Below are 13400 nucleotides of genomic sequence, written 5' to 3' on the forward strand. Positions count from 1 at the left end.
CCTTCTTATTGACGATGAAACACAGAAATTGCATCGGAATTAAATACAAAGGGCAAATTGCCGACTTCAGTACACGAAGACTGACTCTTCTTACTGCCTATGATTTGAACCATTCCTGTGACACTAGTTATAGATTCCGATGCTACACTCCAAGTTTACTGTATCCCTTGGACCTTCTTATTGTCGATGAAAAACAGAAATTGCATCGGAATTAAATACAAAAGGCACAATACCGACTTAAGTGCAAGAAGACTGACTCTTCTTACTGTCTATGTTTGAACCATTCCTGTGACACTAGTTATAGATTCCGATGCTTCACATCAGATTTTTTGTATCCCTATGATCTTCTTATTGACAATGAAACACAGAAATTGCATCGGAATTAAATACAAAAGGCACAATGACGACTTAAGTACAAGAAGACTAACTCTTCTTACAGTCTATGTTTTGAACCATTCCTGTGACATTAGTTATAGATTCCGGTGCTTCACTCCAGGTTTACTGTTTCCCTTGGACCTTCTTATTGACGATGAAACACAGAAATTGCATCAGAATTAAATAGAAAAGGCACAATGCCGACTTAAGTACAAGAAGACTGACGCTTCTTACTGACTATGTTTTTGAACCATTCCTGTGACACTAGTTATAGATTCCGATGCTTCACTTCAGGTTTACTGTATCCCTTGGACCTTCTTATTGACGATGAAACACAGATATTGCATCGGAATGAAATAGAAAAGGCACAATGCCGACTTAAGTACAAGAAGGCTGCCTCTTTTTACTGTCTATGTTTTGAACCATTTCTGTGACACTAGTTACAGATTGCGATACTTCACTTCAGGTTCACTGTCTCCCTTGGACCTTCTTATTGACGATGAAACACAGAAATTGCATCGGAATTAAATACATAAGGCACAATACCGACTTAAGTACAAGAAGACTGACTCTTCTTACTGTCTATGTTTTGAACCATTCCTGTGACACTAGTTAAAGATTCCGATGTTTCACATCAGGTTTACTGTATCCCTATGATCTTCTTAATGACAATGAAACACAGAAATTGCATCGGAATTAAATACAAAAGGCACAATGCTGACTTATGTACAAGAAGACTGACTCTTCTTATAGTCTATGTTTTGAACCATTCCTGTGACACTAGTTATAGATTCCGGTGCTTCACTCCAGGTTTACTGTTTCCCTTGGACCTTCTTATTGACGATGAAACACAGAAATTGCATCAGAATTAAATAGAAAAGGCACAATGCCGACTTAAGTACAAGTAGACTGACGCTTCTTACTGACTATGTTTTGAACCATTCCTGTGACACTAGTTATAGATTCCGATGCTTCACTTCACGTTTACTGTATCGCTTGGACCTTCGTATTGACGATGAAACACAGATATTGCATCGGAATGAAATAGAAAAGGCACAATGCCGACTTAAGTACAAGAAGGCTGCCTCTTTTTACTGTCTATGTTTTGAACCATTTCTGTGACACTAGTTACAGATTGCGATGCTTCACATCAGGTTTACTGTCTCCCTTGGACCTTCTTATTGACGATGAAACACAGAAATTGCATCGGAATTAAATACAAAAGGCACAAAACCGACTTAAGTACAAGAAGACTGACTCTTCTTACTGTCTATGTTCTGAACCATTCCTGTGACACTAGTTATAGATTCCGATGCTTCACATCAGGTTTACTGTATCCCTATGATCTTCTTAATGACAATGAAACACAGAAATTGCATCGGAATTAAATACAAAAGGCACAATGCTGACTTAAGTACAAGAAGACTGACTCTTCTTACAGTCTATGTTTTGAACCATTCCTGTGACACTAGTTATAGATTCCGATGCTTCACTTCAAGCTTACTGTATCCCTTGGACCTTCTTATTGACGATGAAACACAGAAATTGCATCAGAATTAAATAGAAAAGGAACAATGCCGACTTAAGTACAAGAAGACTGACGCTTCTTACTGACTATGTTTTTCAACCATTCCTGTGACACTAGTTATAGATTCCGGTGCTTCACTCCAGGTTTACTGTTTCCCTTTGACCTTCTTATTGACGATGAAACACAGAAATTGCATCGGAATTAAATACAAAAGACACAATGCCGACTTAAGTACAAGAAGACTGACTGTTCTTACTGACTATGTTTGAACCATTCCTGTATCACTAGTTATAGATTCCGATGCTTCACTTCAGGTTTACTGTAACCCTCTGACCTTCTTATTGATGATCAAACACAGAAATTGCATCGGAATTAAATACAAAAGGCACAATGCTGACTTATGTACAATAAGACTGACTCATCTTACTGTCTATGTTTTGAACCATTCCTGTGACACTAGTTATAGATTCCGATGCTTCACATCAGATTTACTGTATCCCTATGATCTTCTTATTGACAATGAAACACAGAAATTGCATCGGAATTAAATACAAAAGGCACAATGCTGACTTAAGTACAAGAAGACTGACTCTTCTTAAAGTCTATGTTTTGAACCATTCCTGTGACACTAGTTATAGATTCCGGTGCTTCACTCCAGGTTTACTGTTTCCCTTGGACCTTCTTATTGACGATGAAACACAGAAATTGCATCAGAATTAAATAGAAAAGGCACAATGCCGACATAAGTACAAAAAGACTGACGCTTCTTACTGACTATGTTTTTGAACCATTCCTGTGACACTAGTTATAGATTCCGATGCTTCACTTCAGGTTTACTGCATCCCTTGGACCTTCTTATTGACGATGAAACACAGATATTGCGTCGGAATGAAATAGAAAAGGCACAATGCCGACTTAAGTACAAGAAGGCTGCCTCTTTTTACTGTCTATGTTTTGAACCATTTCTGTGACACTAGTTACAGATTGCGATGCTTCACTTCAGGTTTACTGTCTCCCTTGGACCTTCTTATTGACGATGAAACACAGAAATTGCATCGGAATTAAATACAAAAGGCACAATACCGACTTAAGTACAAGAAGACTGACTCTTCTTACTGTCTATGTTTTGACCATTCCTGTGACACTAGTTATAGATTCCGATGCTTCACATCAGGTTTACTGTATCCCTATGATCTTCTTAATGACAATGAAACACTGAAATTGCATCGGAATTAAATACAAAAGGCACAATGCTGACTTAAGTACAAGAAGACTGACTCTTCTTACAGTCTATGTTTTGAACCATTCCTGTGACACTAGTTATAGATTCCGAAGCTTCACTTCAGGCTTACTGTATCCCTTGGACCTTCTTATTGACGATGAAACACAGAAATCGCATCAGAATTAAATAGAAAAGGAACAATGCCGACTTAAGTACAAGAAGACTGACGCTTCTTACTGACAATGTTTTTCAACCATTCCTGTGACACTAGTTATAGATTCCGGTGCTTCACTCCAGGTTTACTGTCTCGCTTGGACCTTCTTATTGACGATGAAACACAGAAATTGCATCGAAATTAAATACAAAAGGCACAATGCCGATTTAAGTACAAGAAGACTGACTCGTCTTACTGACTATGTTTGAACCATTCCTGTATCACTAGTTATAGATTCCGATGCTTCACTTCAGGTTTACTGTAACCCTCTGACCTTCTTATTGATGATCAAACACAGAAATTGCATCGGAATTAAATACAAAAGGCACAATGCTGACTTATGTACAATAAGACTGACGCTTCTTACAGTCTATGTTTTGAACCATTCCTGTGACACTAGTTATAGATTCCGGTGCTTCACATCAGGTTTACTGTATCCCTATGATCTTCTTAATGACAATGAAACACAGAAATTGCATCGGAATTAAATACAAAAGGCACAATGCCGACTTAAGTACAAGAAGACTGACTCTTCTTACAGTCTATGTTTTGAACCATTCCTGTGACACTAGTTATAGACTCCGATGCTTCACTTCAGGCTTACTGTATCCCTTGGACCTTCTTATTGACGGTGAAACACAGAAATTGCATCAGAATTAAATAGAAAAGGAACAATGCCGACTTAAGTACAAGAAGACTGACGCTTTTTACTGACAATGTATTTCAACCATTCCTGTGACACTAGTTATAGATTCCGGTGCTTCACTCCAGGTTTACTGTCTCCCTTGGACCTTCTTATTGACGATGAAACACAGAAATTGCATCGGAATTAAATACAAAAGGCACAATGCCGACTTAAGTACAAGAAGACTGACTCGTCTTACTGACTATGTTTGAACCATTCCTGTGTCACTAGTTATAGATTCCGATGCTTCACTTCAGGTTTACTGTATACCTTGGACCTTGTAATTGACGATGAAACCCAGAGATTGCATCGGAATTAAATAGAAAAGGCACAATGCCGACTTAAGTACACGAATGCTGCCTCTTTTTACTGTCTATGTTTTGAACCATTTCTGTGAAACTAGTTATAGATTGCGATGCTTCACTTCAGGTTTACTGTCCCCCTTGGACCTTCTTATTGACGATGAAACACAGAACTTGCATCGGAATTAAATACAAAAGGCACAATACCGACTTAAGTACAAGAAGACTGACTCTTCTTACTGTCTATGTTTTGAACCATTCCTGTGACACTAGTTATACATTCCGATGCTTCACTTCAGGTTTACTGTAACCCTCTGACCTTCTTATTGATGATCAAACACAGAAATTGCATCGGAATTATATACAAAAGGCACAATGCAGTCTTATGTACAATAAGACTGACTCTTCTTACTGTCTATGTTTTGAACCATTCCTGTGACACTAGTTATAGATTCCGATGCTTCACATCAGATTTACTGTATCCCTATGATCTTCTTATTGACAATGAAACACAGAAATTGCATCGGAATTAAATACAAAATGCACAATGCTGACTTAAGTACAAGAAGACTGACTCTGCTTAAAGTCTATGTTTTGAACCATTCCTGTGACACTAGTTATAGATTCTGGTGCTTCACTCCAGGTTTACTGTTTCCCTTGGACCTTCTTATTGACGATGAAACACAGAAATTGCATCAGAATTAAATAGAAAAGGCACAATGCCGACATAAGTACAAAAAGACTGACGCTTCTTACTGACTATGTTTTTGAACCATTCCTGTAACACTAGTTATAGATTCCGATGCTTCACTTCAGGTTTACTGCATCCCTTGAACCTTCTTATTGACGATGAAACACAGATATTGCGTCGGAATGAAATAGAAAAGGCACAATGCCGTCTTAAGTACAAGAAGGCTGCCTCTTATTACTGTCTATGTTTTGAACCATTTCTGTGACACTAGTTACAGATTGCGATGCTTCACTTCAGGTTTACTGTCTCCCTTGGACCTTCTTATTGACGATGAAACACAGAAATTGCATCGGAATTAAATACAAAAGGCACAATGCCGACTTAAGTACAAGAAGACTGACTCGTCTTACTGACTATGTTTGAACCATTCCTGTGTCACTAGTTATAGATTCCGATGCTTCACTTCAGGTTTACTGTATACCTTGGACCTTCTAATTGACGATGAAACACAGAGATTGCATCGGAATTAAATAGAAAAGGCACAATGCCGACTTAAGTACACGAATGCTGCCTCTTTTTACTGTCTATGTTTTGAACCATTTCTGTGACACTAGTTATAGATTGCGATGCTTCACTTCAGGTTTACTGTCTCCCTTGGACCTTCTTATTGACGATGAAACACAGAAATTGCATCGGAATTAAATACAAAAGGCACAATATCGACTTAAGTACAAGAAGACTGACTCTTCTTACTGTCTATGTTTTGAACCATTCCTGTGACACTAGTTATAGATTCCGATGCTTCACTTCAGGTTTACTGTATCCCTATGATCTTCTTATTGATGATGAAACACAGAAATTGCATCGGAATTAAATACAAAAGGCACAATCCCGTCTAAAGTACAAGAGGACTGATCCATCTTACTGTCTATGTTTTGAACCATTCCTGAGACACTAGTTATAGATTCCGAAGCTTCACTTCAGGTTTACTGTAACCCTCTGACCTTCTTATTGATGATCAAACACAGAAATTGCATCGGAATTAAATACAAAAGGCACAATGCAGACTTAAGTACAATAAGACTGACTCTTCTTACAGACTATGTTTTGAACCATTCCTGTGACACTGGTTATAGATTGCGATGCTTCACTTCAGGTTTGCTGTATCCCTCTGACCTTCTTATTGACGATGAAACACAGAATTTGCATCGGAATTTAATACAAAAGGCACAATGCCGACTTAAGTACAAGAAGACTGACTCTTCCTACTGTCTATGTTTTGAACCATTCCTGTGACACTAGTTATAGATTCCGATGCTTCACTTCAGGTTTACTGTATTCCTTGGACCTTCTTATTGACGATGAAACACAGAAATTGCATCGGAATTAAATACAAAAGGCACAATGCCGATTTAAGTACATGAAGAAGGACTCTTTCTACTGACTATGCTTTTGAACTATTCCTGTGACACTAGTTATAGATTCCGATGCTTCACTTCAGGTTTACTGTATCCCTTCGACCTTCTTATTGACGATGAAACACAGAAATTGCATCGGAATTAAATACAAAAGGCACAATGCCGACTTAAGGACAAGAAGACTAACTCTTCTTACTGACAATGATTTGAACCATTCCTGTGACACTAGCTATAGATTCCGATGCTTCACTCCAGGTTTACTGTATCCCTCTGACCTTCTTATTGACGATGAAACACAGAAATTGCATCGGAATTAAATACAAAAGGCACAATGCCGACTTCAGTACATGAAGACTGACTCTTCTTACTGTCTATGCTTTGAACCATTCCATTGACACTAGTTATAGATTCCGATGCTTCACTCCAGGTTTACTGTATCCCTTGGACCTTCTTATTGACGATGAAACACAGAAATTGCATCGGAATTAAATAGAAAAGGCACAATACCGTCTTAAGTACAAGAGTACTGACTCTTCTTCCTTCTATGTTTTGAACCATTCCGGTGACACTAGTCATAGATTCCGATGCTTCACCACAGGTTTACTGTATCCCTTGGACCTTCTTATTGACGATGAAACACAGATATTGCATCGGAATGAAATAGAAAAGGCACAATGCCGACTTAAGTACAAGAAGGCTGCCTCTTTTTACTGTCTATGTTTTGAACCATTTCTGTGACACTAGTTACAGATTGCGATACTTCACTTCTGGTTCATTGTCTCCCTTGGACCTTCTTATTGACGATGAAACACAGAAATTGCATCAGAGTTAAATAGAAAAGGAACAATGCCGACTTAAGTACAAGAAGACTGACGCTTCTTACTGACTATGTTTTTCAACCATTCCTGTGACACTAGTTATAGATTCCGGTGCTTCACTCCAGGTTTACTGTTTCCCTTGGACCTTCTTTTTGACGATGAAAAACAGAAATTGCAACGGAGTTAAATACAAAAGGCACAATGCCGACTTAAGTACAAGAAGACTGACTCGTCTTACTGACTATGTTTGAACCATTCCTGTGTCACTACTTATAGATTCCGATGCTTCACCACAGGTTTACTGTATCCCTTAGACCTTCTTATTGACGATGAAACACAGATATTGCATCGGAATTAAATAGAAAAGGCACAATGCCGACTTAAGTACACGAATGCTGCCTCTTTTTACTGTCTATGTTTTGAACCATTTCTGTGACACTAGTTATAGATTGCGATGCTTCACTTCAGGTTTACTGGCCCCCTTGGACCTTCTTATTGACGATGAAACACAGAAATTGCATCGGAATTAAATACAAAAGGCACAATACCGACTTAAGTACAAGAAGACTGACTCTTCTTACTGTCTATGTTTTGAACCATTCCTGTGACACTAGTTATAGATTCCGATGCTTCACTTCAGGTTTACTGTATCCCTATGATCTTCTTATTGATGATGAAACACGGAGATTGCATCGGAATTAAATACAAAAGGCACAATCCCGACTTAAGTACAAGAGGACTGATCCTTCTTACTGTCTATATTTTGAACCATTCCTGAGACACTAGTTATAGATTCCGATGCTTCACTTCAGGTTTACTGTAACCCTCTGACCTTCTTATTGATGATCAAACACTGAAATTGCATCGGAATTAAATACAAAAGGCACAATGCAGACTTAAGTACAATAACACTGACTCTTCTTACAGACTATGTTTTGAACCATTCCTGTGACACTGGTTATAGATTGCGATGCTTCACTTCAGGTTTGCTGTATCCCTCTGACCTTCTTATTGACGATGAAACACAGAATTTGCATCGGAATTAAATACAAAAGGCACAATGCCGACTTAAGTACAAGAAGACTGACTCTTCCTACTGTCTATGTTTTGAACTATTCCTGTGACACTAGTTATAGATTCCGATGCTTCACTTCAGGTTTACTGTATCCCTTCGACCTTCTTATTGACGATGAAACACAGAAATTGCATCGGAATTAAATACAAAAGGCACAATGCCAACTTCAGTACAAGAAGACTGACTCTTCTTACAGTCTATGCTTTGAACCATTCCTGTGACAGTAGTTACACATTCCGATTCTTCTCTCCAGGTTTACTGTATCCCTTGGACCTTCTTATTGACGATGAAACACAGAAATTGCATCGGAATTAAATACAAAAGGCACAATGCCGACTTAAGGACAAGAAGACTAACTCTTCTTACTGACAGTGATTTGAACCATTCCTGTGACACTAGCTACAGATTCCGATGCTTCACTTCAGATTTACTGTATCCCTCTGACCTTCTTATTGACGATGAAACACAGAAATTGCATCGGAATTAAATACAAAAGGCACAATGCCGACTTCAGTTCGAGAAGTCTGACTCTTCTTACTGTCTATGCTTTGAACCATTCCATTGACACTAGTTATAGATTCCGATGCTTCACTCCAGGTTTACTGTATCCCTTGGACCTTCTTATTGACGATGAAACACAGAAATTGCATCGGAATTAAATAGAAAAGGCACAATGCCGTCTTAAGTAAAAGAGTACTGACTCTTCTAACTTCTATGTTTTGAACCATTCCGGTGACACTAGTCATAGATTCCGATGCTTCACCACAGGTTTACTGTATCCCTTGGACCTTCTTATTGACGATGAAACACAGAAATTGCATCGGAATTAAATACAAAGGGCAAATTGCCGACTTCAGTACACGAAGACTGACTCTTCTTACTGCCTATGCTTTGAACCATTCCTGTGACACTAGTTATAGATTCCGATGCTACACTCCAAGTTTACTGTATCCCTTGGACCTTCTTATTGTCGATGAAAAACAGAAATTGCATCGGAATTAAATACAAAAGGCACAATACCGACTTAAGTACAAGAAGACTGACTCTTCTTACTGTCTATGTTTGAAACATTCCTGTGACACTAGTTATAGATTCCGATGCTTCACATCAGATTTTTTGTATCCCTATGATCTTCTTATTGACAATGAAACACAGAAATTGCATCGGAATTAAATACAAAAGGCACAATGCTGACTTAAGTACAAGAAGACTAACTCTTCTTACAGTCTATGTTTTGAACCATTCCTGTGACATTAGTTTTAGATTCCGGTGCTTCACTCCAGGTTTACTGTTTCCCTTGGACCTTCTTATTGACGATGAAACACAGAAATTGCATCAGAATTAAATAGAAAAGGCACAATGCCGACTTAAGTACAAGAAGACTGACGCTTCTTACTGACTATGTTTTTGAACCATTCCTGTGACACTAGTTATAGATTCCGATGCTTCACTTCAGGTTTACTGTATCCCTTGGACCTTCTTATTGACGATGAAACACAGAAATTGCATCGGAATTAAATACAAAAGGCACAATGCCGACTTAAGTACAAGAAGACTGACTCGTCTTACTGACTATGTTTGAACCATTCCTGTGTCACTAGTTATAGATTCCGATGCTTCACTTCAGGTTTACTGTATACCTTGGACCTTCTAATTGACGATGAAACACAGAGATTGCATCGGAATTAAATAGAAAAGGCACAATGCCGACTTAAGTACACGAATGCTGCCTCTTTTTACTGTCTATGTTTTGAACCATTTCTGTGACACTAGTTATAGATTGCGATGCTTCACTTCAGGTTTACTGTCTCCCTTGGACCTTCTTATTGACGATGAAAAACAGAAATTGCATCGGAATTAAATACAAAAGGCACAATATCGACTTAAGTACAAGAAGACTGACTCTTCTTACTGTCTATGTTTTGAACCATTCCTGTGACACTAGTTATAGATTCCGATGCTTCACTTCAGGTTTACTGTATCCCTATGATCTTCTTATTGATGATGAAACACAGAAATTGCATCGGAATTAAATACAAAAGGCACAATCCCGTCTTAAGTACAAGAGGACTGATCCATCTTACTGTCTATGTTTGGAACCATTCCTGAGACACTAGTTATAGATTCCGAAGCTTCACTTCAGGTTTACTGTAACCCTCTGACCTTCTTATTGATGATCAAACACAGAAATTGCATCGGAATTAAATACAAAAGGCACAATGCAGACTTAAGTACAATAAGAATGACTCTTCTTACAGACTATGTTTTGAACCATTCCTGTGACACTGGTTATAGATTGCGATGCTTCACTTCAGGTTTGCTGTATCCCTCTGACCTTCTTATTGACGATGAAACACAGAATTTGCATCGGAATTAAATACAAAAGGCACAATGCCGACTTAAGTACAAGAAGACTGACTCTTCCTACTGTCTATGTTTTGAACCATTCCTGTGACACTAGTTATAGATTCCGATGCTTCACTTCAGGTTTACTGTATCCCTTGGACCTTCTTATTGACGATGAAACACAGAAATTGCATCGGAATTAAATACAAAAGGCACAATGCCGATTTAAGTACATGAAGAAGGACTCTTTCTACTGACTATGCTTTTGAACTATTCCTGTGACACTAGTTATAGATTCCGATGCTTCACTTCAGGTTTACTGTATCCCTTCGACCTTCTTATTGACGATGAAACACAGAAATTGCATCGGAATTAAATACAAAAGGCACAATGCCAACTTAAGCACAAGAAGACTGACTCTTCTTACAGTCTAAGCTTTGAACCATTCCTGTGACAGTAGTTACACATTCCGATTCTTCTCTCCAGGTTTACTGTATCCCTTGGACCTTCTTATTGACGATGAAACACAGAAATTGCATCGGAATTAAATACAAAAGGCACAATGCCGACTTAAGGACAAGAAGACTAACTCTTCTTACTGACAATGATTTGAACCATTCCTGTGACACTAGCTATAGATTCCGATGCTTCACTTCAGGTTTACTGTATCCCTCTGACCTTCTTATTGACGATGAAACACAGAAATTGCATCGGAATTAAATACAAAAGGCACAATGCCGACTTCAGTACATGAAGACTGACTCTTCTTACTGTCTATGCTTTGAACCATTCCATTGACACTAGTTATAGATTCCGATGCTTCACTCCAGGTTTACTGTATCCCTTGGACCTTCTTATTGACGATGAAACACAGAAATTGCATCGGAATTAAATAGAAAAGGCACAATGCCGTCTTAAGTACAAGAGTACTGACTCTTCTTCCTTCTATGTTTTGAACCATTCCGGTGACACTAGTCATAGATTCCGATGCTTCACCACAGGTTTACTGTATCCCTTGGACCTTCTTATTGACGATGAAACACAGATATTGCATCGGAATGAAATAGAAAAGGCACAATGCCGACTTAAGTACAAGAAGGCTGCCTCTTTTTACTGTCTATGTTTTGAACCATTTCTGTGACACTAGTTACAGATTGCGATACTTCACTTCAGGTTCATTGTCTCCCTTGGACCTTCTTATTGACGATGAAACACAGAAATTGCATCAGAGTTAAATAGAAAAGGAACAATGCCGACTTAAGTACAAGAAGACTGACAATTCTTACTGACTATGTTTTTCAACCATTCCTGTGACACTAGTTATAGATTCCGGTGCTTCACTCCAGGTTTACTGTTTCCCTAGGACCTTCTTTTTGACGATGAAAAACAGAAATTGCAACGGAGTTAAATACAAAAGGCACAATGCCGACTTAAGTACAAGAAGACTGACTCGTCTTACTGACTATGTTTGAACCATTCCTGTGTCACTAGTTATAGATTCCGATGCTTCACTTCAGGTTTACTGTATACCTTGGACCTGCTAATTGACGATGAAACACAGAGATTGCATCGGAATTAAATAGAAATGGCACAATGCCGACTTAAGTACACGAATGCTATCTCTTTTTACTGTCTATGTTTTGAACCATTTCTGTGACACTAGTTATAGATTGCGATGCTTCACTTCAGGTTTACTGGCCCCCTTGGACCTTCTTATTGACGATGAAACACAGAAATTGCATCGGAATTAAATACAAAAGGCACAATACCGACTTAAGTACAAGAAGACTGACTCTTCTTACTGTCTATGTTTTGAACCATTCCTGTGACACTAGTTATAGATTCCGATGCTTCACTTCAGGTTTACTGTATCCCTATGATCTTCTTATTGATGATGAAACACAGAGATTGCATCGGAATTAAATACAAAAGGCACAATCCCGACTTAAGTACAAGAGGACTGATCCTTCTTACTGTCTATGTTTTGAACCATTCCTGAGACACTAGTTATAGATTCCGATGCTTCACTTCAGGTTTACTGTAACCCTCTGACCTTCTTATTGATGATCAAACACAGAAATTGCATCGGAATTAAATACAAAAGGCACAATGCAGACTTAAGTACAATAACACTGACTCTTCTTACAGACTATGTTTTGAACCATTCCTGTGACACTGGTTATAGATTGCGATGCTTCACTTCAGGTTTGCTGTATCCCTCTGACCTTCTTATTGACGATGAAACACAGAATTTGCATCGGAATTAAATACAAAAGGCACAATGCCGACTTAAGTACAAGAAGACTGACTCTTCCTACTGTCTATGTTTTGATTTATTCCTGTGACACTAGTTATAGATTCCGATGCTTCACTTCAGGTTTACTGTATCCCTTCGACCTTCTTAATGACGATGAAACACAGAAATTGCATCGGAATTAAATACAAAAGGCACAATGCCAACTTCAGTACAAGAAGACTGACTCTTCTTACAGTCTATGCTTTGAACCATTCCTGTGACAGTAGTTACACATTCCGATTCTTCTCTCCAGGTTTACTGTATCCCCTGGACCTTCTTATTGACGATGAAACACAGATATTGCATCGGAATGAAATAGAAAAGGCACAATGCCGACTTAAGTACAAGAAGGCTGCCTCTTTTTACTGTCTATGTTTTGAACCATTTCTGTGACACTAGTTACAGATTGCGATGCTTCACTTCAGGTTTA

The sequence above is a fragment of the Schistocerca serialis genome, chromosome 9, assembly GCF_023864345.2.
Source record: "Schistocerca serialis cubense isolate TAMUIC-IGC-003099 chromosome 9, iqSchSeri2.2, whole genome shotgun sequence".
NCBI lineage: Eukaryota > Metazoa > Arthropoda > Insecta > Orthoptera > Acrididae > Schistocerca > Schistocerca serialis.